Source organism: Apis mellifera, linkage group LG6, assembly GCF_003254395.2.
Source record: "Apis mellifera strain DH4 linkage group LG6, Amel_HAv3.1, whole genome shotgun sequence".
Classification (NCBI taxonomy): Eukaryota; Metazoa; Arthropoda; class Insecta; order Hymenoptera; family Apidae; genus Apis; species Apis mellifera.
The window spans coordinates 12,509,529-12,536,069 of record NC_037643.1 but is presented as its reverse complement, the minus strand read 5'-3'; the positions used below and the strand labels follow the sequence as shown (position 1 = coordinate 12,536,069).

The 26,541-nt window shown below is 37.8% G+C and overlaps 1 protein-coding gene across 5 annotated transcripts in view; it reads right to left on the bottom strand.

The window, feature by feature from the left end:
* The window catches only part of LOC411155 (teneurin-a), a 658,614-nt gene that overhangs the window by 378,258 nt on the left and 253,815 nt on the right, over window positions 1–26,541 (bottom strand). For all 5 annotated transcript variants that reach the window (XM_006569977.3, XM_006569976.3, XM_006569975.3 and 2 more), the window contains exon 3: window positions 10,712–10,770. The gene's annotated coding sequence lies outside the window, so the exon portion shown is untranslated. The remainder of the gene's footprint in view (window positions 1–10,711; window positions 10,771–26,541) is intronic.

The window sequence follows — 26,541 nt, the reverse complement described above, 5'->3', positions numbered from 1 at the left end:
TATACACGTGTGGCCCGGCCTGGGTAATAAGAATAACTTTTTCTCTAATACCCGTGCTCGTCTTGACGTCGGATGTGTCCAACGAATCTTCCCTCCTCCCGCCATATTCCCTCTCGCGTTCAATTACGATTCTCAAGTTTCGCTCGTGCGTGAAATATGACGCCGTTGCCTCCCATCGGGCAAACAACGCCGCGATGACTCTAATTTCCTGGACAAAAGTGGGAGCCAGATCCCGGGAATGGGATTGTTTCAATCGGCTCTGTGCGTTCCTCGGGATTTATTAACCGATTTCGAACTTACGATCGATGCTTGAAATTTGATATCTTGAAAGAAATTTATCGGGCAAAAAAAGAAGAAAAATTATCTTATTTCACCTTGAATCATTGAAAACTTATTTTTACCCCTTTTTTTGATAAAATCCGACTAATACGTATTGCATTCTTACGATAACAAAGAGTAAGGAATATTCCAATTCTAATAATTAAATCAATCAACCTAATTCCCAAAGTAGATTGCCACTTATCTCGCGACAATCCTCCGTTTCGTGACTTAAACCACTTATTAAAACCAAACTATCGTTAGTCGGAGTCCACAGTCAGCTCAAGAATTCTTTAATCGAATTCAAAGAACATCGAGTAAAGTTCCTTCGCGACGATAACGCAAACAGGTTTCCCAGAATGGCGAAAGAACGAGAGCGAGTTAAGCGGTCACCGAATTCCATCTCCCTCTCCCGTCCCCACCGTAAACATAAATCAGTCTGCAGGAGCCTCTCGAAAAGAGGTTAAAAAGCTGCACACAGACCTATGTATGCACGCATACTTGCGCGCATGCGCAATTATTACACGACACATCGCCATGTACGTGTGTGTGTGTGTGTGTGTGTGTGTAACACGTAAAACCGCGAGAAATGTCGCGTCGTAATACCTACAGCGAAGAATATAGTGGCACTCTGACTTTCAGGCCACGAATTCAGTCTTAGAGGCACGCTATAAAAGGCTTTAAGAGTTTCCCCGTGTACGCGCGAATTGAGCGAGATTTGCATGGCAGTGGCTCGTGGCGGGAATTCCGCGTGAAATGTCGAGCGACTTTTTTAAACGGCCTAACCTAATGAACGCGACAGCCGGCGACATTGTTCAACTGTTCCACGGCCAAGCTGGACGGCTACACGATGGTAAGAAGGGCATCTGAATGCATGAAACATAGGCAGTGCCGCTGGTCGTGCCGTTGGATATGCTTCGTGAGACCGACAATTTTGCATATTCATCGTGCCTCGTAGACGTGGATCCCCGTTGCTCGTCAACAGGGAGGCCACGCTTTGCTTCTTAAACGTAGCAGACACCGTCTTCTATTCGCGCCATCTCACCATGCAGGGTAATTATGTCTGTCTGTAACCTTGTCGATGAAACCCTCGAGGGATCCTTTCCCATTCTCTCTCTTTCTCTCTCTCTCTCTAAACGTTCCTCTCGAGTCGTCCTCGATGACTATGCTCCTCATGAAAATTTGAATAACCGTTAATTACATCTTTCCGCACCGTGCGACGACACTCGCATCGTGTATTATACGCGTATCATTAAATTTGCTTTGTACGCGGCTCGCGAAATTCGTGATTGCCTTACACGTACGCCGGTGACACGCGTGACACCGCCATTACCCCCCGTGTTGAATACGTGTACACACGAGATGGCGCGGCGGAATCACTCCGTGACTGTTTCGCCGAGCGAAAAGCACTGCCAGCGACTAGGCCGATCGAGCGAACGAGGCACATTTCGATGAGTTATGTCATCAATCTCCGAACCTTTTTATTGTGTTACCCAAGTATCAAATTTCAGAGAGTAAATCGACACGGTTCTGCTCGCCCTTATAGCCGATAGAATGCGATGGATCGTCGTACAAGTTGTTGCATTGAATGCGGCTTGGATAGTGGTACGAAGTTTGTCGATCCACTCGAAGGTAATGTATTGCGTTGGAAGAGGCGTACGAAATGATGCGTGTGTAATGTTGGCTGGATAGTATATTTAAAGTATTGGTATAAAGAATGTATACACCGATATATCGTGGCGATAAATTTGAAGTGTGGTATCGACAGCCGTAAAAGAACGTCTTATTTAATTTATTTCTTTCTTTAAATTATTATTCATAAAGCAATTGATCCTCAATTATGATAATATTTAACAACGAGTTGAAATCTTCACAGGTAATCACGTTTCTCATTCGTTCGTCATCAAGCATCAAGTTTTCGACACGCGTATCGTTCCATCACCCTTCGAATGAACGAGGAAACCGGGCGATTCGCGGTCGCCAGTCGGGAGACGAAGAAAATTACACGAGGCGCGGGACAGGCGGTATTTTGCGGCGCAGAATGTCAATTAAACGGTGTGGCCGATTAACCATAACCAAAACCTCGACAAAGGCCAGGACCCGTGCACCGTTTCGCACTCCGGTGGGTTCATCACGCGATAATTTATATGGTAATTCCAGGGACGTAATAAGTCCCCCTTGGCAAACTCTGGCTGGTGGTGCCACTACACACGAGCCAACGTATCCAGCCCACGTTCTACCACGCTGACCCCGGACGTTCCATCGGGAGAGAGAACGGGTCTGCCATGTACACATCATTACTAAAAGCGGTCATCGATTCATCGAGCCTCGGACCAGCGACGCCCGCTCTCTCGTCTGTCCGTCGATCCTGCTCTCTTGTAAGCGCGTACACGCGCCTTTATGCGCGATCACGACCTCTGATCTATGCGGCATACGTGTGCGTGCGTGCGCGTGTGCGCGAGACAGTGTGTATAGACGCGCGGCCATTGTCGAATTTTCCCACCACGATTCTATGTGTTGGATTTAATTAACACCATCTCGTTAACTTTCGTTACGGATCGTCGTGTCCCGATAGGATCGACGGATAAAAATGAATTTAAATATCGAGACCTTTGGTCCTCGTGATTAGCCTCGGCTCTATGATGGACTCGTTAGATTATACGTATGCGGCCAGACATGCCTTTTTCTCGAATTTCGTTTTTTCGTTGGGATGTGATGGATATTCGTGCGGTTTTTTTTTCTTGTTTGTAGTGTGTGCATGTTTTTTTTTTTGGCAAAAAGTTCTTTGTGGATAGAATTTTATGTAAAGATCAGGTTAGATATTAAATATATGATGATTCTTTGGTGAATTTAAAAAGCTTTGAAAGTTTGAAACAATCCCTGTTTGAAATACCTTCAGATTTTTAATTTCTCATGAATATAGTGAAATCGAGCACTGTTAATGTTAAAAATACCTCCATATTTTGGATTGAAATATGAATAATAACCATTAAATATTCCTAAGGTATCAAGTTGAAGGAAATGATTCTAGGTTATTTCCAATTTTTATTTTTATCTATCACGACATCTTCGAAAAGAATCTACTTAAATTTTACATTGCACAGTGGAACCTCTTTTTAAAATCTACCATCCTCGTAGATTTATGATATATTGATTTACATAAGATTACAAAAGAGGGGAAGATCATTAAGAAGTGAATAATTACTTATATCATTAATCCAGTCTCTTCTCGAAATTTTTGAACAGATCTAGCGTCGGATATTTGATGATATTTTTAAGTGAAATTTTATATGGCCAAGTTCAGTACACATTTCGTTACAGATAGGATGGCGAGTAATTGAAGTTCTTGAACGAAACGATTATCGAACAACCGCGACGTGAAATGTATTCCAAAAGTGACTGCACTCAGGGACGATGTTGATTCACGCGGACGAGAGAGAGAATATTAAAAGCAACGATAATCGATGAGGATGGATGAGGTTATAACGTTACGGTGGAACGATTTACTCATAAATTTTGTTTGCTTCCGCGAGATCGAAAAACCACGACGAGCGGGGGTAGAGAGGGTGATGTTACACAATAAAATATATGTATATACGCCGTGTAATTTTCAAATAAATCGAATACATCAACAATAAGTGATTGTACTGTGCACAGTATAATAATAAAAAAAAAAAGACTTGTATAGTATAATAAAAAATTTATTGCTTATAAAATTAATGTGAAAAAAAATTCATGTTGGCGATGAACGAGAAAGTTTTAATTTATTATAACAAATAACATATGTATATTATAATTAATAAATAGATAATAAAATGACAATTCAGGTTTTGGTTTTACAAAAATTTTAATTTTTCACGAATTGATCATTTTTTTTTTTAAATGACATCTAGTTAAGCGTATCGTCGATACGTGGCATTGTATTGTTCTGTTTGTCAGTTTTGTGTTATTACTATTCTACAGTTACAGCAAAATAATTGAAAAATAAACAGATATATATACATATTTTTTTATGTATCAAATTCTAGATTATTTTTTTTTTATGAAAATATTTACAGGTACATCTTTATTTAATAGTACTTTAGATATAGTATCCCTATCCATTTAGATTCCAATTTCATATTTCATTTGTTCAAAAGTTTATTTTTATTTATGGATTATTATTATTTGTTTGATTATCAATTTATCAAGAATGAAACACTCTTTGGAAATAGAAAAAATAATAAAATAAACTCACAACATGTTTCAAATAAAATTTAAACAAAATGTGATCGATTATATTGATTCTAATAATTAATAATTATATCGATCAAACAGTAGCGAATGATGAATTCAATTTTTCCTATTGATTCCATTACATCATATCACACTGTGGAAAAAAGAGAATCGATGAAAGGAAAACAAAAGGAACGAAGAAATTACCGTTTAATTGATTACAGAGAAGAATTTCCACATTCGCTCGTCCGTGCCGGTTAAAGCACCGGTTGATTGAAGACAAACGGAGCCATTGCTAGATCTTTCAAAAGCAACTCGTTTGAGACCAAGAAAGGGAGAATGTGACTCTGACTACAGTGATTGCGAACTCGATTGGAGCGTCTATTTCTGGGTTTAAGTGTGTTCCAAGAGTTCGTGAGATTCGTAATAAATTTTTCAAGGTAAAACGATTTGAAGATGGAACGATTTGAAAAATATATTTTCTATTATGTTATGTGATTAGCAATGATACTTCGTTATTATTATTTTTTTTATACAACAAATATATTCCAAATAGTTACTTTTACTATTTTCAAATCAAAACTAATTCTAAAATTAAATTTTTATTATTTATTTTATAAATAAAATATTTTATTATTTCTTTTTTCAATTAAATAATTATAGATTCAAATCTTAAATTAAATCTTTCACGTTATATAATAGTTCAATAAACGGGAATTATCTAGGGATCATTGATTCGAGACTAAGACCTTATAATTTCATGACACGAACAACGATGACGCCACTATTGAATCGTTTCGTCCCCTTTTTATAGCCTCGAGCTTCATGAACATTTTCACCGATGTTTCCTCCAATAAAAGGAAAGCAATACCTTCTTTCCTTGTGTTCCCCAATTTCGACAGTAATCCCGGAGAATGCAATAAATTTCTCAGAATCGTATCAGATGGTAAACGACCCAAACACAGACACGATTCTTGGAATCGTTATTTGTCTAGAGACGTAGCACGTAAATTAATTAATACCTTTCTTTTGAATTTGTGATCATGAATTCGTTTCATTCAAATTTTATCAATTTATTTTAGTAAAATATGAATTATATAGCGCTTCATTTTACGTGTCATAAAAAAAGAAATTTAAAAATGTGTTTAATTAATAAAAAATCATCACTTATACGATCGAAACTGTATCGTTTGAAATTCATGTCATATACATATATTTCACGTATGAAATATTCAAAATATTTCGAAATAAAATATTTTATATGCTCTTTATAGAATGACAATTTTTCACCTCTGGGGAAGGGATATAGTTATTTTTTCTCGTACAATTAAAATTTGTCACAAGTGATGAAGTGGCATGCTGAAGTTCAGTTACACTAAACTCAATTATTTGAAAAAACGAATCCCATAACGGATAGGATAAATATAAATTTAAAAATTTTTCGCAAAAACTAATTTTTTCAACTATCTTACTCTAATATATATATTTTACAAAATACGTCAATTTATTCATTTCATTTTAAAAATAAAAAAAAAAATACGATAAATATAAAATAATAAAATCCTTTTAGAATTATCTAGTTTCATTTTCCCTTTTTTTTCTTTTTATGTAATTCAATTTCAATTAAGCGTAAAAATAACCAAAAGATATTTAACCTATAACTTTTCATCATTCAATTTAATACAATAACTTGCTACTGAATCATTATATGAAAGGATACAGATAATAATTATGACTTATATTAGCCACAAACATATATATATCCAAGAAAATAGATTAACAACAACTAAATCATCCAAACATGGAGTAATCGGCACACATTATTAATCACAGACAAAGTCACGTGGAAAGGGACATATTGCGACAGACGATCGCTTCGATCACGTTGAAAGGAAACCCTGTACACGTTAGAGGTTAGTAGTTGTCGCTGGTGTATCGCAGCTATAGTAATCTACGATGTAGTTTCGTCTTCATTTACCAAATGGTCGGTAAATCCGCGCGTCACACGCCATCACGGTCATGGGGAAAAGGCAATTCGGCGTCACCGTTAAAGCGAAACTTAACTGCGATGTAAACTCACTCTTGGTCGCCTCTATTTCTAATCTACATCGAATCACCACTATTTAACTAATCTGTCAAGATTACGTACCGTGACTTCTGATCTATTTTTCAACGCTATTGGCCGAAATGATTTTACTGTTGTGCTTTTGCAAGTATCCGCTGGTGGCGTTACTATACAGTGAACATTTTTTTGTTTCGTGAATATTGTCGAAGCTCACGAATGGTTCTTAATAAAAGTAAATATGAAATAATTTTGATGAATGATTGGAAGACTGTTATATTAATGTTATATTATTGAAAGGAAATTGTTTACAATCTGATAGAAATATGATGGTTTTAATTGGAATATTCAAAAATATTATATCATTAATAGTATAACCAAAAAGATTTCTGGATTTTTAAACGAAATATATCCTTTTTCTTTGAATTTCGTTGTATTATATCTTTTATTATAACTTTTTAACAAAACTTTTAAGAATCTTTATTTGTATGATACTTTTAACAATAAGATATTTATACATATTTATAAGAATTTATATATTTTAAGTATATATGAAGATCATTTTCTTTTAAATCTTCTTTCTTTATTGTTAGGAATAAAGTTACAATAAAGCATACAACAATTTAATATCATAAATTTTGATGAATAGTAGAAAGCATGGTTTGGGAAAAAAAAATTGCAGTTATGCTTTCAATCTGAAGCATTGGTAATTCTTTCTCGCTCTAATTGATCTTTAAAGAATTCATTTAATTTCATTAGTTTCATAAAAAGAATTAAAATTGATCAGTTTTATAAACTTTGCAAAAATTTATTTTTAACAAATTTGTTACTTCACGTATTTCGTCATAAAAAAGTATATATTTTCCAAAATACAAATCGATTTAAAAACGCGTTTTTTTTATTTAATTCAATAAATTACATAACGCGTGATTGCTATTATTTAAAGTATTCAAAAAGATTGTAACTTGAATCGCGACACTTTAACCGACACGTATCTTTGATAAATTTTTTTCATTGAGGGAAAGTGCCATCGAACTCGAGTAATTTAAATTTCAAGAAGCATCGTGCACGGGGGGCCGGAAGTGCTCGTTACATGGCGGCAACCCAGACCACAGTCTGGGCGAGAAAATCGGCTCGAGTAGACGAAAGCTGACCGTGGTAACGAAACACGAAAATAAATCACTGAATTAAAATGAACGATTCGATCCACAGTGAAAAGAAGAAAGGAGAGGGATCGAGAAGCCTTGGGCTACGAAAAGATTTTAAGAGAAGCGTTCCAAGCTTTACGTAACGTTCCTTCATTTAGGAAAGGAGGAAACGTTTGATTAAGGATTTCCTACAGTTTGGTCTGGAAATAGTTTTTTCTCGTTTGCCGTCTTGAATTTGCTTTTTGGATGAAAAGAGAAAGCAAGAGAGAAAAAGTTTCTTAAAATAAGAAAGGGAGAATTGGAAAAGAAAAATATAGTGTGAAAAGTTTTGAAATATATATCTAATGAACTGAAGTTTTATAATGTTTAATATATTATTTATTTAATTTTATTATTTTACTATGTTTGAAATTTCAGAAATTAAGTATTTTCTTTTCAAAATTTATCATAAGAATATGTATTGTCAAAATATTTGTGATTTCAGAGAGAAAAAGAGAGAGAAAGGGAAAGAGAAAAAAAATTTCATTTTCATCGATATTTAAAATTTCATAAAAAATATTTTCTATATAAAAATTTAATATTTTTGTGAAAATATATGTATTAGTATTTTCTTTAAAGCTCTGAAAATTCAAAAATTAAACAAAATATTACATTAACTATACATAAAACCATAAAATTTTTGTAGAAAAATGTTTGTTAAAAATTTTAAATAAAACAAAAATCTAATGAAACAAACTGTAGGAATTTTGACAATTTATTTACGATACTTCATATATATTTTCATGACTAAGTACTTTTCATTATAGATTAATTTAAATATACAATAAAGTGTAATATTTAATTGAAAATAAAACAGAAAAAGAAAAAACTTTATCCAATATGAAGAAAGATATTGAAAATAATGTTGAAAATAATTCTTCGTAAAAAAATATGATGACAAAATTTTTTTCCCTGCAATATTTTAACTTTAATTATTTTTATTTTATTTTATTAATAAATTATACGTATAAATATGCATGCACATGTAGACAAGTTTGATAGGCATTTCGATTATTATTTTTCGATAAAATATTTTTTGTTATTGATGAATTTAAACGCACCATAAAATACGATATTTAATATAATTGTTACAAAGCTATCACAAATTCGAAAAAAGTTCAATTAATACTGATGAATCGAATAATTATAGTTATGTGATTAGTTTTTATAATTATTCCGTACACGAAATGCACATATTTAATTATAGAATTACTTCTGATATATAAAATTTTATTAAATGTATCTAATAAAAATCTCATAAGTCACGATAAGAAATCTCGAGCTGTATCAATTAATCACAATCAAAAAAATATATGATTTCATTTTAAAAGATGAAAGATCAACTTTTATTTTCAATTTAATTTTAAGAAATGGTTCGATCATGGTATATGGAACAAAATGGCGGAAAAAGCAGTAGGAAATCGAGACTTCTCGACCAACCATTTCACAATCCCCTTGAAAACAATATCTTGGTAACGTAAAGTCGGCCTTGGAAATTGGATTGTCCTTCAAAAGTCCCGCGGGCGTTCTAAGCGATGATACACTCGATGAGACGCCTGTAAAATGCGTGGAACGGCTTCCTCCTCCACCAACTGGCTCATAATGCTCGAATAAGATGAAATTTCCAGAGAAGATAATTGGACAATGTAAAATGTAGAAAACGTTGATCCTTAATCCTTTTACGATTATGAACCCATATATGCATGAGCTTTTCACGATGAGATTCTCATCGTGAAATGAATTCTAATAGCGCAGAATTCCCTTCAGATCCTAACCTCAATCATAAGATTAACAATACTATCACAGATCACAAATGGTTGCTTAGACGATATCAAACATTCAAGAAATCCACCTTTACATATTAATCACTTATCCTATTCCCAAAATCAAACGCGCATCGCTCAATTACCTCTAGACTATAACACGTCCAATCCGAAAAGACTATTACCGCTTTGAAACGAAACCCGTAACGATGCTAGTTTCCCAATACTCGCAAAAACGCACCTCCCCCCTTCCCTCTCTGCTCTACGGTGACCGCCTCTTCCAGATCGTATATAATCCGTCTTTCGTTCCTGGCACTCGAGAAAAAGCGCCCTCTTCCCTCGCCACGGCCCCTTCTTTAATGACAGTACAAGCACAAGATTCGTGAAAAGTCGGAGGCGTAAGCCCACCGGTATAAAACGCTACTTTCTCCCCACTTCCGTCACTTTTCCTTGAACGCAAGAATGCAAAGCGGAACGAACGTTAAGTAAAAGTAGCGACGGCGCGACGTTTTACGCGCGGTGCGCCGCATAAAGCCTCTTACGCGCAAGTAAATTGTAAGTCCCTTATAGCCGACTGGTCAACAGCGTAAGCACTTTCTCGTTGAGGACGCGGCAAAAACAGCTCGGGACGACATAAGGAGATTAGAGTCGTTATTGCGTGCGCGGTCCTTCCCCACCGGGTATATAGAGAGGCGGAACTTGCGAAAGTGAAAGAGTCGTGGGATTCCAATGGTATTTCCAAATGCGCGGGAAACCGCGAAAGTGACGAAAAGCCGGGTACAAAAGAATCGGTCCGGCTATGTCGGTACTAGGGGAAGCTGCGTAACCGACCGAGAGTAAAAAGCGTACAATTCGATGGAAAGTGGCAACGATTCTCGACTTCTCGCGTCTTCGTTTTCTTCCTGTTTTTAAGTAGAAACGGTCTGGATAATTTGAATCGATGGAAATTTGATTGAGAATACCTTTGTTGTGTTTTATTACAATATTATAATTGATTATTGAAATTTAAATGTTTAAGAGGAGTTTCGAGTTGTATAAAGGTATTGATAAAGTAAAGTGAAGAAAAGAAGTTAGAATTGTAATTTGCATTAACATGTGCGCGTTGATCAATAAATAATTATTGGAATTCAAGTTGATTTATTATGATATTATGAAAAATTACTTACAGTGACACGTCAGACTGGTGGTCAGAATCTGTTTATTGGTATCCGCGTACTCGGTAGAACTGAAAATAAAAATATATACATTAAATAAGACGCTTGTTGTTATTCAAAATATTCAATCAATATACTTATTTTCAATTATTAATTCATTTTGTACAAAGGAAATCTTTCTACATTAATATTTAACTTTCTCATTACGTTATTATTAGTTTAAAAGAAAGTTTCTTAAAAAACTTTTTCGTTATATTTTTTTTCCAATCGCATGATAGCATTCGATTGCAGCGCGTATCTGCAGATAATCAATAATGCTCGATAATCAAAAGCAAATTGACAAATCTACAAATCTTCCGTTCTCGAGTCAACAAAACGGACACACCTTCGTTAAATTTATATCCCGAGCTTAACAAATTTACGAACAGTATCGCCTCGCCGGATATCCAAGCCTCGCGTATCTGCTTGCACGAACCACTCTGTTGGCGCTCGGTTAATGAAGAATTAAAGTCGGCCTCCGTGTACCTATTACGGAACGAAGGGGAGGGGGGGAGGGGGGTTGGAACGATACACGGCCAAGCCGTGCAGGAGACTCCGTGGATTCCGAGGATCCGCGAGCGGTGCATGTTTGATGCCGGAAGTGCTTCGAGGCCCGGGCCTACCATCCTCTGGCTGCGGTTTCCGCAACCTCCGTAGGGTCATTAGCCAACCATTCATTATGCAAGTGCGAGGCAGTATTGCGTCAATATAGGGGGGGGGAGGAGGAGAGGAAGAGGGGCAGATTGTTGGCCCAATCGATAACAATGCTCCCTGTTTACCGGACGGATAATCAACAAACGCAGTTTCTGCTGCCTCTGAAGACCAAGCAAGTGGGAATTACCCAGTCTGCCTCGTTCCCAATGATATTGCGTCCCGGAAGTATTCGGTGTCCCCCACCATCCCCCTTGTCGTCCCGCCGTTCGTGTCTGTGTGCGCACTCGTCAACATCCCTCTCGATTTTGACGCTATATGCGTGACATACGCGGTGTTAGGTGGAGATTTGGGAACCGGAGGGTGTTTTTGGCGATTCGCGATTAATTTGGATGATTATAGAGGGGATGGAGAGCGTGTTTGGATGGTGGTTTCGGGAACAATTGTCTTTGGAGCTTATGGTCTTGTTAGGGGGTGTGAATGTTACATCGTCAATTAATAGTGGTAAGAGTTCGCTTGCCACCTTCTCACGAAAGAACGATAATTTCTCATGAAGAATAAGATGAAGTTATAGTAGATTTTTTCTTTCATTCCATTTGCCATCATGAAAAAAAAAAAGAACAATACATCAAGAACAATGGATACTTATGAAACACCCTACATTTCGAATAAAAACCTTAGAAGACTAAAGAAATCTCGATTCCTTCCTTCCTCCAATCCCTCCAATCCAAACTTTCAAAAAAATAACAAAGATATCACGCGTATCGTAACGATACCGTGCACCACACACCAGCCAGATTTCCCTCGGCCACCTGATATCGTCCCACAAACCTTAGTCACGCAACAAAAACAGTCGGCCAACCCCTCCAATCCTATCCTTCCCCAATCGAAACAAGGGTTGCGTAACCTGTTACTCAGCCTGCTGCTGCTGCATCGAAACCCCGCCTCGTTCCATTCCAGATGGGCCACGTACGTTCGTAGACACGTAGGAAGAGAGAAGAGGCGAGGGAAGAGGAAGGGGGGCAGTAGCCACCGGTCAAGCAGCCAGAATTCGATATTCGGGTGCGACGACAGACAGGTCGGAAGTATGAAACGCGGGGATGAAAGGGGCGATATTTCGAAACAGGAGGGAAGAGGTGAGATGAGGGGGCAGCGGCTGGTGAAGAAGGGACGGTGAAAGGGAAAATGGCCGTGGGTCGAGAGAGAAAGAGAAAGAGAGAGCGCCCCTTTGATCTAAGTTTCTGGGAATGCAGGCCGAAGGGACACCGTGCGTGGAGGCTGTGGCGCCCAGGAAGTTGCCGGTAATTTGCTTAGTTGAATTAGATTGGTGAATTTTGCACCGCAGTGTTTGAGACCATCGCGCTCGTCTGCCGTCTTCCCTCGGCCACTGCAACCCCTACCCTCCTCCTCTGCCCCTCCTCGCGCCGTTTTCGCCGCCGACCTTATAATTACTGTTCTCTATCTTCAGAGAGAAGTTTGCCAATTCGTTGCCGGCGACGGCGGGGATAGGAGCGCGCTTTGATCCGCCAAGAAGCGGGCGCCACTGCCACCCCTCCCCTCCTCTCACCCGCTCGGGGGTCGCCGTGTCTGAGGGAGGGGGAAGGGAGGGGACACTCGCGGGCGGCGATTATGCCGGCGTGATTTCCGTCGCTTTGATCCGGATCCGGTAAAACGGGGAAAGATGATCCCGAAACCGGGGGGGGATGAAATTATCCGGCGTGAACCTATCCGATGGGATCGCACTTGTGTCGCGCCACCTCTTTCACGGATTGTCGCTATACGCTACTTTGATGATTCATAATTCCTCGGATAAATACAAGGTCCCTGAAGAGAAGGAGAGGATAGAAAATGCGGCAAAATACGTGGTGGAGCGATAGTTCTCTAGTCTTTGATGTTTCGTTACGGTTAATAATCGCTGCCAACGAGAAAATCCCTTCAAATCGATCCCCTTCCTTGTACAAACGGTTTTGAATAAGGAGATCTACCATTGCACGAGTTCATCGAGTCGAAATCTTTCCTATCTTCGTTCGAGTTCATTGCTTCCCCTGCCGACAAAATAAGAAAAAACCAAAACCCAAGAAGCTCAGGAAATAAAAAGAGAGAAGAAAAAAAAGGAGAGGAAGGAAATAAAAGAGAAAGGATATCGTCGACCCAAATTCCATCATCGTCGAATTTCATGACGGCCTCGGTGATTCGCGTGCGGATCGCGATATTGGCAGACGGGGCTACATACCGGGAGAAGGAAGACGTAGACGTGGAGGGAGAGGGGGTAAATATGTATATACACACGTGCACACACGTACATATATCGTTGCACGCACCGGTCGTACGGGATATAATCCCGTGGAAAGCAAGGCAGGGGGTGTATGCACGGGTTGCGTGCACGTGCGCGGGAGGGGGGCCACGCGGCGTGCGAATCCTATACGGTGGGTTTCAGGCACGAATGGGGGATCAATGTTTTATCGATATTGCAGCAGACGCGCCACTGATACGTCTCGAGTCGGCCGTCGCGCATATATAGCGCGTGCTTTCTCCCGTTTGCTCCAGGATTTATGGATTAGCGTGTGTTTATCGCCGAGCCTCTCGTGCCCCGCTCCCGTGCCCCGGGGATCATTTTTCTACGGAGGACTGCCGCGAGGGGAGGACGCGTCGAGGCAAGGTGGGTGAAAGAAAGAGATTTTTTTTCTTTCGCTTTTGCTTTGCGATGTTTAATTATGCAGTCAAATATGTATTGACTACCGTGGCTTATTGTTGGAACTTATTTCTTGAAGGTAATTTAATAATTGAATGACTTCGGTTGTTATATCACGATCACTTTAGATCTCAGTTTCGAGAAAGTTGTATTGTTCGAGAATCAAATGAGATAACGAGGAGCGTGATACTTTTCAAAAATATTTATGCAAATATTTATGATTTAACGGCTTCTGTTCTATCTGGAATATTTAAAAAAATTCTTCTACAATCGTGAAGATGCTTGATTTTAATCTCAAGAAAACTTTCCAATATGAATCTTTATTTGTGTTGTTAAAAATAAAAGAAATAATAAAATAATAAAATAAAAATAAAATATAATAAACAATTTGTTAATTAATATTAAAGAAGTGTAGTAGTTTTTCAAAAATACACGCAATTTTAATTTCAATCGAGAAACTTGCATTGGATCAAAAACAAAATAATAGATTTTACATAAAAATCCATAAAACAGTATAATAATAGACCAGATAATTGTAAGAAGCGTGATATTTTTCAAAAATATTTATACAATTTCCTCTTTATGAAACATCTATTTTATGGACGAAAAATTCTCCAACCACACGCGTTTCCTTCAAGCGGAATCGCTCGTCTCTCTGCATAAAGCATCGATCAACGGCTACGCGTGTGACTAAGCACCGCCTAGAAGAAGCATCCTTGTGAACCCTTGGTCTCCCCGGAGGCAGATTTAAAAGACGAGCGCAATTTTATCGCTTGGCCGGCGTATCGAACACCTCGTGGAAGCGGCGATTAGGGGACGAGGTTGTAAACAAAATTATAAGTGTAGAGATGACTTTGCTGCTCCCCGACGCGAAGCTGAAGAATCCGCGATGTCGACCGCGCGAAATGAAAAGAAAAAAGGAAGGAAGGAAGGAAGGAAGGAGAATGATGGTGTAATTCGAGGGAGGGATAGAGGGGCGAGATATGGAAAATGGGGTGAAGGAGGGGGATGGGGGCGGGGGAGGGGAGAGGAAAAGAAAGCAGAGAGATTGCCGCCGTCAGGAAACTTTTGTTTAAAATTGGAATTCCTTTGCGGCTCGTTGGGACTAGGAATGCAGATAGGAGGCGGAGGCGACGAAAACGGTGAGAGTGGATGAGAGGCGAGAAGGGAACAAGCTTTGGGAAGGAAAGGGGCGAACGCGAGGCGAGGGTATCCAAAAAAGAAGAAAAAAAAAAAAAATGGCAACGATACGATATCCCGTCCCGTCATAAAGGGAAGATTCTTACCAGGATACGAGTATGAGCATGATCGAAGAGTCGAGAGACTAGATGTAAACGTTTATATATATATTCTGATTTTATAAAGAATTTTCGAAAAGAATATTTTTAGAGGTTGTCAAGTTTTCACGTTTAAATAAGTGATCCCCGTCATTTTAAAATACTTCTCTAATTTAAACTTCTTCTTCCTCTTTTCTTCCTCGTCTCAAGTATCGACAATTCGATCCAAAGAAACTAGATAGGTTTTAAATATTATATTTATATATTTTATAGTTCATTGTACAATTCATTGCTCAGAATATTTTGCTGAAAAATTGAAAGACCTTAAGTTTCCAAATTATTATATATATATTTTTCTCCTCAAGAAAAATATATATAAATATATATATATAAAGGGAAGAGAGGGGGAAATCTTTTGTAACGTCAATTCGTTGGGATATGTGGCGCAATTACTAACCATGCGGACGGTTCACGAAACTGTCGAGCAGCCAGGAACGCCGATAAATTCCGCGGGCCGCAATGTTCTTCGACTACAGGCAAGATCTACATGCCGAGGCTCGAGCCACCGATAAACACATACTATTCGGCAAACCATGGCAGCCGCTTAATTAATTTGCAGCTATCTTACGAGGAGGTTGGATTCGTGGTACATATGTAGCCGCAGCTAAACGCATTAACCCGTAATTATCCGAAATTACAGAATCGCCATGTCATCTCCAAGACATTTTCCATCTTCCTCTCTCCATTTTCCCTCTTCTTATTCACTCGCGCCATCTCGCGACCTACCGCGGAACAAACGTTTCTTTCATCTTGCTAATTATTCGAACGTGGCCAACCGGACCTCGAAGATCGAGATCGAGAAATGAAACGGTTTCAAGAAATTGAAATTCGATCTGATCTGGAGAGTTAATTAATAAAGTATGAATAATTTAATAATTGATGGAATTATAATCTGAAGAATTTCTGAAAATATCAATGGAAAGATATATTCTAGAGAAGTTGAATCGTGAATGACGGAGGATCTTACTTTTTTGAAAAATTTGATTACACTTTTGATTAAACTTTTTTTTTTTTTGAATGTGAATAAATAAATGTGATTACTTGAACTTATTATTTCTTATAATTTAAATAGATATATATTTTTGGGAATATTTTTAATAAAGGATTGAATTATTAAGTGAAAGATTTAACTTGTTCGTGTTTTAGGATTGTCGCAATGGCAATTAAGAAAAAAAAAAAGGCTTATTAGGATTCAAAACTAAAAGGAAAAGAAAGATGAGATTAAAAATGATGAGATGGAATGGGATCAAACGTTAGAGACGGGGGGGAGTAAAATAGGACAAAGGATAGTTATGGACACTTTCCAGGGAAAATGGCAGCACGCGGTGGAATCTTCTTTAATTTGTAGTGGGAGTGGCGAGTGAACAGCCTCGGAATCTCGTATCGGGATTGATCGTCCGGAACTATGAAATATCGTCGCAACCGATGACGTATTTCATTTCGCCCGTCACTCATTTTTTCCTTCCCTCGTTTTTTCTTTCCACCCTTTTTTTAAGACACCCATCACGAATATCGATCGGCTTTCAATCGGCTAACAGATGTCCGTGAAGAAAAATCTATGCGAGCCGTCAATTCTCAACGTTTAATCGAATGATTCTTAACTCAAAATAATGTTCATTTTCGTTATTTTCTTTTCACACACAGCGCGAGAAAAATATTCGTCTTCGTATTCATTGTAATTCTTTTGGGATTTGGAATTTTTTCATTTTTAATTCATGAAAAAAAAATATTTTTCATTTATCATAGCAAAGATAGATTTTTTAGATATTGAAAAGATTTTAATATTATTTTCAATAATATTGTAAGTGTAATATTCGAAAAATAATAATAAAATAAATACAAAAAATAATATACAAAAAAAAGAGTCAATCGAAAATTATTTGTCAAGTTATGAATAATTTAGATTATAATAAATACAAGAATTTAAATAGATATAAAAAGATAATATAAATTTTACATCTCTATCAAAGATCCCAAGGATTAAAGGACAAGAGAATCTTGAATAGAAAAATTCATTTTCCGCGTATTAACAAAATGAGATAGAAATAGAGACGAGTTAATTTTTATCTATATATTTCCAACAATGGAATCCACTTAACCATTCCTGTCTTCCCGCACTTTTATCCTGATGAGCTCTAGACAGGGTGTGGCTGATTCTGTCAAGAAAATTTAGTGGCGATTCTGGAGACCAGCAATTAGAGAAAGTAGGTGCGCATAAAGTTCGTTCGACTGGTAATGGAGCGGGGAAGGCTTTACGATCGCCGTTTATCCGCCTGTATAGCGAAGGTTAGAGAAACTGTCTTAATTTGAAACGTTCGAGCTTCATTTACGGTGAATTTCAATTCGAACATGGGAAACGGGCTTCCCTTAATCAGGCGATAAACTTAGCTCGCACCAATTATTTGCACAAAAACCACGTGACGATCTTGCATCGTTGTCTTGCAACACGCGGAATTTCCGTATCAAGTTGGCCGAACCATTTAATTGAATTTTAATGTTTTAATATCTTTTATGAGTTCATATAATAAACTTCTTTTTTTTCATTTTTCTATTCTTCTCTGTTGCATTACTTTCTATCGAACACTTTTTCTATCATTTCAATAATTCCAAAGCTACTAACCTAACCTGTTTCTATTCATCAATTATTATCAGAAAATATAAACAAAAAAAAAAAGAACGTCTAAAAAGAATAATATCCCAAAATAAAACCGAACTGAAAAATATATCGTTACATTCGAAATGAGCCATTTCCCAAGCACCAATTTAATATTTCACGAGACACGATCGACCTTCTGTTTCCAGCTGCAGATTTGCGAACAGTAACCTCCAACACGAACGGAATACAAGGAGAGAACGGATTCGAACACAGCAGGAGGGAATCGATTACACGACCTCGTCCCCGATCATTCGGGCAATTAAAGCGAGGATCGAGCAGATAGTCGCGTGCATTATTTGTACGCTAATGCTCGACTCGATAGGAACGATCAAGCTCCGAGCCGACAATAATAACCTCGGCTCGGGGTCTGCTCGAAGCAGATTACGCAGGAAGGCACGCGATGGCGCTCGTGTGCGTGCACGTGTAGACATGCGGCCTGTCTGCTACGACGACGACGACGACGACGACGACGACGAAGTTGTTCACGACGAGAACGAAGCCAAGGGGTTTGGCTGGTGCTCTGGCGTCACAACTCATCCTAATTACATCTACCCTCGTTTCCGGATTCGGGAGAGAGCTTTCCCATCAACACAGAGGGTACACTAGGCACTTAATTAGTATTGCCAACCGGACTTGGCGGCGCGGAGATCGCTGCAATTGAGACGTTTAACTATATTTCCGCCTCCAAAGACTATTACCACTTTGATTTACGAGCTGACAGTGAAGAAAGAGAGGGAAAGAAAAGGAAGATGAAGGTTTCCTCTTAGCTACAGGTTTAATTGCATCGCGAGGACAATCGTGACGTTTTAATCTGTTCGATTTAAAGGACTTGGTGTTTTCCATTGTGCTAGGTTAATGTGCTGCCCTCAAGTTGCGCGAATGCGAATTTGCGATTCAGTGAATCCGATGAAAGAAGGAAACGTGACCTCAAACGTGAACGAAGAAAAAGGAAACGAAGTTTTTTTGAGATTGAAATTTTTTGATTTATTTCGAAAAAGTTTTGAACGATTTTTAGTTTGATATAGATTGTTGATAAATTTTTATCGATGGCCCACATAGGGGTGACAGGAGTAGTTTTATGAAATTGCATTTTTAGGTTAATTGATATTCATCGATAGCCATTAACACAGACAGAGTTTAATTTATCGAAATTAGAAAGAAATTTTAACGATTTCTATGAAGGAAATGTTCCCTTTCAAGAAATTTTTGCCAAACCATTCGCACTTAATGAAGCATCGGGAAGAGTGGTTTAATTGAAACGAATTCAACGTGACTAATGAGGCGATGGTTGGCGTAGTTCTTGCGATGTGGATATACATGATAGTTTAAAGTGGGGCGCTCCGGTTTCGCGAATCATTTATAACCGGGCTCGGTTAAAAGATCTTAACGCTCGCATGGCGTAAAAAATGAATCAGTCCACCAACTCGAGCCCACCGGCGATTTCATCCCGCTGCTACATTATTTCTAATTACCAGAGATTTATTAACGCGGTCCTCATGAGATCTCCGCTTCTTTCTGGTACCACGTACAAAACCTATCATGTTTTGTATCGCGAAACAATCTTTCTCGAGCGTGTAATCCCATTTGGCGCCACTTCTCGATCCTTCGAATAACCGTTGTGACAGTGATGAGAAAAATGGCGTGTAGAAATGAATGTACCGTGATGTTAAATGGTTTGTACGTATTTTTACCTGTTGCTATGTGAATGAATTGTTGAAAGATATTATTAGCGATAATATATTTTACTTTCCTTTATAAATATAATTTTATAAACACTCTTCATCTTCGTTTTTATACCTGCATATATATCTAATCATTTCTTTCTTCGATAAGTAAATATAATTTTATAAATATTTTTAAGAAAAATTGTTAATTAACAATTTCTATTGATTCTTTCTTACATACGATATATATTTAACCTGACTTTTTCTCTTCGATTATAAAAAGTAATAGAAAGTTCCATTATTTACTCGAACTTGATAATAACAATTACGATATTTTCATTTTGTTTTTTCCTACGCTACTTCAGGGTCTCGTAAATTCAAATTACCCGCGCATTTATCGCTTTCTCCACGGCCAACTTCGCATCGAGCAAATTGCAAAAGAGAGTAACGCGGCTTATAAGGAATACCAGAGTGCGTGGCGATCGCATATAAAGGAAACCTCCTACAGTTTGTCGCACGCATGAACGAATTCTGTGCCAACAAATTCCACGTTATAACGCGTTTCCCATAATAACATTCGCGGACTCCTCTGTCCAATGGCGGTCCACAATACCCGTTGATGATGAAACATCTCTCTGTTATCGTGACCGTCGAAAATGAGATACATTCAAATGCTTACCTCGCGTGTCCAAAATTACCAGTGAAATTGCAAACAAGCGGCTTGTTATTCTACGTACGGTGCCTACGGTGATGCAAATCGTTACTTAGGTTAAGGTATCAACGGACGGTGTTAGAAAATGTTGGATAAATATTTGCGAAAAGATATCAATCTCGATGATTTTTTAATATATCGTCGAGATCATTAGATTGAATGGTATTATAAACAATTTTACTTGGCATTGTTTATTTATAAACTCTAATTTAATGTATTTGCACATTTCGAAGTTTTTGTTAATAACTTTTTTAACGAATAAAGCTAAGTAAAATCTTCGATACCAGTCACAATGATCTTGACATGATATTAAAATTATTTATTCTAATCTTCTAAATATTTTTTGCTTATTTATCGCATAAAATATATATTTTTAGTTTAATTGTGCGATTCGATTTTGACGATCTAATAACTATTTTCACGATATGGATTTTGAACACTTAGAATTTCAATAATTTTTAATAATTTCGAGGCATTTTAGTGCTCGTTCATGCTCCAGTTTATTACGCTTCGTCACCGACCCCGTTCCTCAAAAATAAAAGAGAATTCTTTGCATCATCGAGCTCGAAGTTTATACTCGTGGCTGGATATAGGGTGGGCTCAAATGACGGAGAAGAACGAGCTGTAATTCAGGGCGCAGTTGTCGAGGGAGGGATAAGTGGAAAGTAAGAAAGTCAAATTGTTGGGCGCGATCTTGAAAATTAGGGATGAATCGAAACCGAACAACGGGGGAGGAAAAGTAGAGCAAGAAGAAGATGTCCTCTGTGTTTCGAGTCGAAATAACAAGTTCATTGAATTAATTTTACTCGAATTTTAATCCAAATATACTACGTGTAAACGATATATTATACGTGTTAACGATAACACGTGAAACTGATTAATTAATTTAATATGCTTGCGCGCATCCGATAATCCTTTCACCTGATAAATAATTTCCCGAGTTCATTCGATTCATTTTCGAGATTTATCTCACGAATCGAGTTCATTCGCATAATTTCTAATATTAATAATCTCGATCAATAATTATCAATAATCATTCCACATAATTACTTTTCATCTTTCAGAAGAAGAAACGGTTTCGTTCGGTTTCACAATTCTATCTATTCATGGAAAGATTTTTACACATCCTGGGATAGATGTATTCAGAACGATAAAAGATATTTTAAAAATTCTCGACGAGTCAACGATCCAATTCTGTCCAAAAAATTATAAAATCTTCACAACTTTTTCTAGGTTTTTGTGAACCTATCCAGGAAATTTTTATTACGTTATAAAAAATATATATATATATAAAACTCGGCATCCGGGCAAATTGGCGGATGAAATTCGCAGATAACAGCCTTCAATGATTAAAAAATTACCTGTCAGTCTCACTTGCGCGATTCATTTCGCGTTTCAACTTATTTCTCGCTCGCTTCACTCCATTGGATCCCATGTCCCCCCCTCCCCTTTTCATCCCTCGCTTACTACCCCTATCTTAGAAGGTGACTGATTAAAGAAATCCACGTCAGATGTTCTCATCTCGAGGCGGGACGTCTGTCAAAAGGTCGCGTTAATTGCAACGTGCCTGATTGATTAAGGTCTCAATCCTATTAACAACCGAAGAAGATTAGGCCACCTGTATTTGAAGCGGAGATCGAGGATCTCTTATAATGACGTTTCGTTGAACGAATTTATCCCCCACTTGTCTCATACTTTTATCTTATCGATGAATCCTCCCTCCCCGATTTTCAATGTTAACTTGTGACAATTTTGTCTCAATTGTAAAGAAACTTGGTAAAGGATAAATGGGTCACGTTTTGAAAACAATTTTTTTTATTAATGGAATAATGTTCATAGTGAAACGATTCTTTCATCAAAAAAATATCAGAGTCGACAATGGTTCGTAGATTGGAGATAAAGCAAAACTCGAATTATATATATTTTCATTAATATTTATAAGGTACAAAGGAAAAAGATAAATCTTTGGGCAAAGTTATATTTAAAACGCGAAAAAAAAAAATGTTAAAACCTTGATGAGATAAACTTCTTTTTCTTGGAAGAAAAATTTTCCATCCAAAGAAAAGGAAAAAAAGAAATCATATCCCCACATACCTACCTAAAAACTTTCATTAGAACGAGAATTTTCGAGTTAGGTGAATTTCCTCGCGGAACAATGCGCGAAGGAAGAATTTTCAGCTGACCGACCCACCACGTGTGCTGCCACGATGAATAATCACAGGCACTGTTGGAAAGATACGGGAAGACGCAAAACGGCGCGCAATAACAATTACACGGAGGACGCCGTGTAATTGGAGATATAGAGGGAAGCCCAGGGGCATAATGGGCGACATATTTTGCATGAGAATACAATCAGCGCGATTCAGTGGCCGCAAATACGGAGCGTATCAGTGTGAAATGTGTCCCCTGCATACGTAACGATAAGTCAAACCTGTGATCGAGAGGCAAGCCCTGCGCATGCGCATACGCTCCTGCGGAACAGCAACCGCGCTTGAATAGGGCTAATTTATCTTATTAATGCGCGTGGCTCCTCTCCCTACCCGAATCACGGTTATTAGCGGCTTCCTTCCTTTCTTTTTTTTTCTTTTTCTTTTTTTCAGGTGGATCTGAAAGTCACGCCCACGCCTCGACGCACAACGGTTTCTTTTCATTGCCGGTTGATGGGCCGGAATGAATCCGCCATTTGTGACGGGTTGAAAAAAAAACGCGAACGGCGCCCTCTCGACCCACTTACGACCGTTTCCTTTTCAACAAGGGACAAAGATTTATCGAAGTTGTGAAAAGAGATTTTTGAAAATGTTGAACATGGGGTTTTTATCATTTTCTTTGATGATATTTAAAAATTTATTATTATTTGATTGATAGTGAAAGTTTTTACGAATATGATGAATATTATGTATTTGAATATTTTCGTGCATTTTTGTTCACAATTAAATTTTTAATTTTGTAATTATTAAATTATCACATTCCGGAGAGATATTAAAATTAACTCAAAGTCACTGTTATCGAGTAATTTTTAAAATTTTCTTTAAACGTGTAACACAACATCGACAAATTATCAAATAAAAACCGTAGCAAGAGCAAAACTCTATATTTTTAAAAATATTCGATACTCCGATTATATTTATTTCGCTTCATCATTTATCGTTACCACTTCATTATTTATTCCATCCATCGAATACCCCACTCAATCGTTGTTTATTCCCGATCCACTCTCAAAATTGCATTGCGTAAAATAAAACAAAATAAAAAAAAAAAAAAAAAATCTACCCTCCCTTTATCGCGAACCGTTTATGGAATAATTTTCCGAACCGAAAAACTAAAGCGGCGCGCATTTACGGGCCGCCGTGAACAGTTTTAAGCCCCGTTGTAAAATATCGATGGCGGTGGGCGTCGAAACTCGAGCACCGTTGAAAAACGTTTTTACATCGTCGATATTAATGGCGAATATTGTTGCCGGTAATCCACGTATTAATAGACACGGGCAATTAAAACTTGGAACGTCGGTTGACGCGGGGGATGGGGAGGGGGAAGAACTTGTGTCTGTCTCCGTGCGTCTAACGGAACCTCGAATTCGCTTGCGTATCGCGCCAGTTATGCGAATTGATACCGGCAATTAAAACTTTCGCCCCGATCGTGCTATGATTTCGCCCCGTAATTACGGCCCCGCGTTCTGAAGGGACATTGGCCAGGCTGAAGGGGCCGTCTTCCACCGTTCGTTAATTCCTCTGCGTGATTTCGACGGTTTTAATCCTTCCGATCCCAATGCTGCAAATATTCTGATTCCGACATGAATGATGGTAATTGAACGAGAACGCACCGACGAGGATATTTAAATAATTCAGCGAGTTGAATATATATTTTCGAGGGAAATATAATGAGCGATTAAAGAAATAATATAAACGGATAAATAAATGTATATTTTATTTCTACTAACTTTTTACTAATAGTCGCGTTAAAACGATTAATGCTATAAATATCAAAAACTTTTTTTTTTATAAGCTAATAATAATATTCGAAAGTAAATAATGTACGGTATTTTTACGTTCATTTCACTTTTCAGTGAACTAATTACGATTTACGTGTATATTTATAGTTAGTAGTCACGTGGCGCTAGTGTCGCGTCACTGATCGACTTAAAAAAGAGTAATGCCATAAATAAAATCAAAGTCGTTAAAAGTTTTTTTTTTTATAAGCTAATAATAATATTCAAAAGTAAATATGGTATTTTTACGTTCATTTCATTTTTCATAAGTGAACTAATTATGATTTACGTGTATATTTATAGTTAATAGTCACGTGGCGCTAGTGTCGCGTCACTGATTAACTTAAAAAAGAGTAACGCTATAAATAAAATCAAAATCGTTAAAAGTTACTTATTTATATAGCGTAAGATTTCAAACAAGTTAATAATAATTTCAATTTACGGTATTTTTACGTTTTTACTTCACTTTTCATGAATGAATTAATTACGAAGAGGGATTTGCGCGTATATTTTTATGAATCGCGGTAGGTTACGCCATCTGTCGCGTTCCTATCTCCCCAAAGCCAAACCTAAAACGCTGTCAACAAGTAGCTGTAACCTTTTCGCGAGCAACCTCTCGCGATAACCGCGTGTCGACACTTTGACGTGTCGTTCTGCTTAAGTATCCACGACAAAAGAATACTTGTGAAAAGGGACGAAGGGAAAGGCAGGCAGTGGCTGGGTAAGTGTGAAACGAGGGAAATCATTCTTCCAGAAGGGTGTTACTTGCTCGTTTCAAAGAGAGCGAGAGGGTGAGAGATCGGTCGGGAAGGGAAATGGATTGATAGACTGCGATGTGGACGATGATAATTGTAAAAACACATAACAATAATATTATCAAATGCAAGAACTAGTAGCTTCCTTTTTTTTATACAAATCGAAGCATTGACAATATATTGATATGAGTTCTATAATATCGTTTTCTCTTAAATAATATATATATATAAATGGAATTTTTGTCCAAGATCATTTAGGTCAATATATATTATATATTCTATCCTGTACCACATGAGAACCACAGGGGAAATCACGATGGAATTTTTTTTCCAGGAAAACATTTTTAAAATTCAATACGTTTTCAACTAATCCTGTATATTTTTAACTTCGTATATTCATGTTATAATATCAAGATTGAACAATCTATGTATCTTTTCTATCAAAGGAAGTCATCATGCTCATCGTTCATCGACAAAAATGATCAACAGAAATATCGAATTCAAAGTTTCATCGAAATCATCGAAATGAAAATTCTCTCGAGGATAAATAGCACGATACTTCTTCTTAGGCGTTCGAATTTTGAACATTCGATTATAACGGCCATTATACGGGACAGCGCGTCGGGACAGGGGAAAAAAAATGGCCACGCGTTATATAAGCGGCGGAATCGGCAAGCGTATAAAGTATAATCGGTCCGGTTATTAAAGCGAGCGACGAATACTTCATTAAAGTGCTCATCGAAATTATCATATTAGAGTGGACTTAATTACGGGATCACGGGGGAACGCAATTAACGCACCATCGGTGACGATCGCGATTCCCACTCCCACCACTTTCCACCACTTTCGTCCCCAATGGCCAGCGGGATCTCGAAAATTATTTCCCCGATAGATCAAGCGTTGATCACGTCGCTCCCCCTCGTGGACAAAAATGGGATAGCGTTAGCCCAGAGAGAGAGAGAGAGAGAGAGAGAGATACAAAACGGTCGATGCCACGAAATATCGCAAATTGGTATTAGCGGGCAATCGAGCACGAAATAAACAATCGCGTTTTAAACGTAGATCTCTGCCACGAGTCGCCATCGTCCATTTGTCAGGGAATATCACATTTTTCTCCACACCCATCCCACTTGTACACAGAGCGAAATAAATCGCGGCGAATAAAGAAACCACCAAGGTATGGCTTTTCTCTACCCCCTTCCATTCCAGCCTCGTCTAGCCTTCCTCCCCTTTCCTCCTCCTCCTCCTCCTTCTCTTTTATCGCTCACCGCCTCGGCTATTTCTTTCTCCACCATTTTATTTTACTTTCTCCGCCACCCTCTCCCTCCCTTCGACGCCTTCGCTCTTCCAA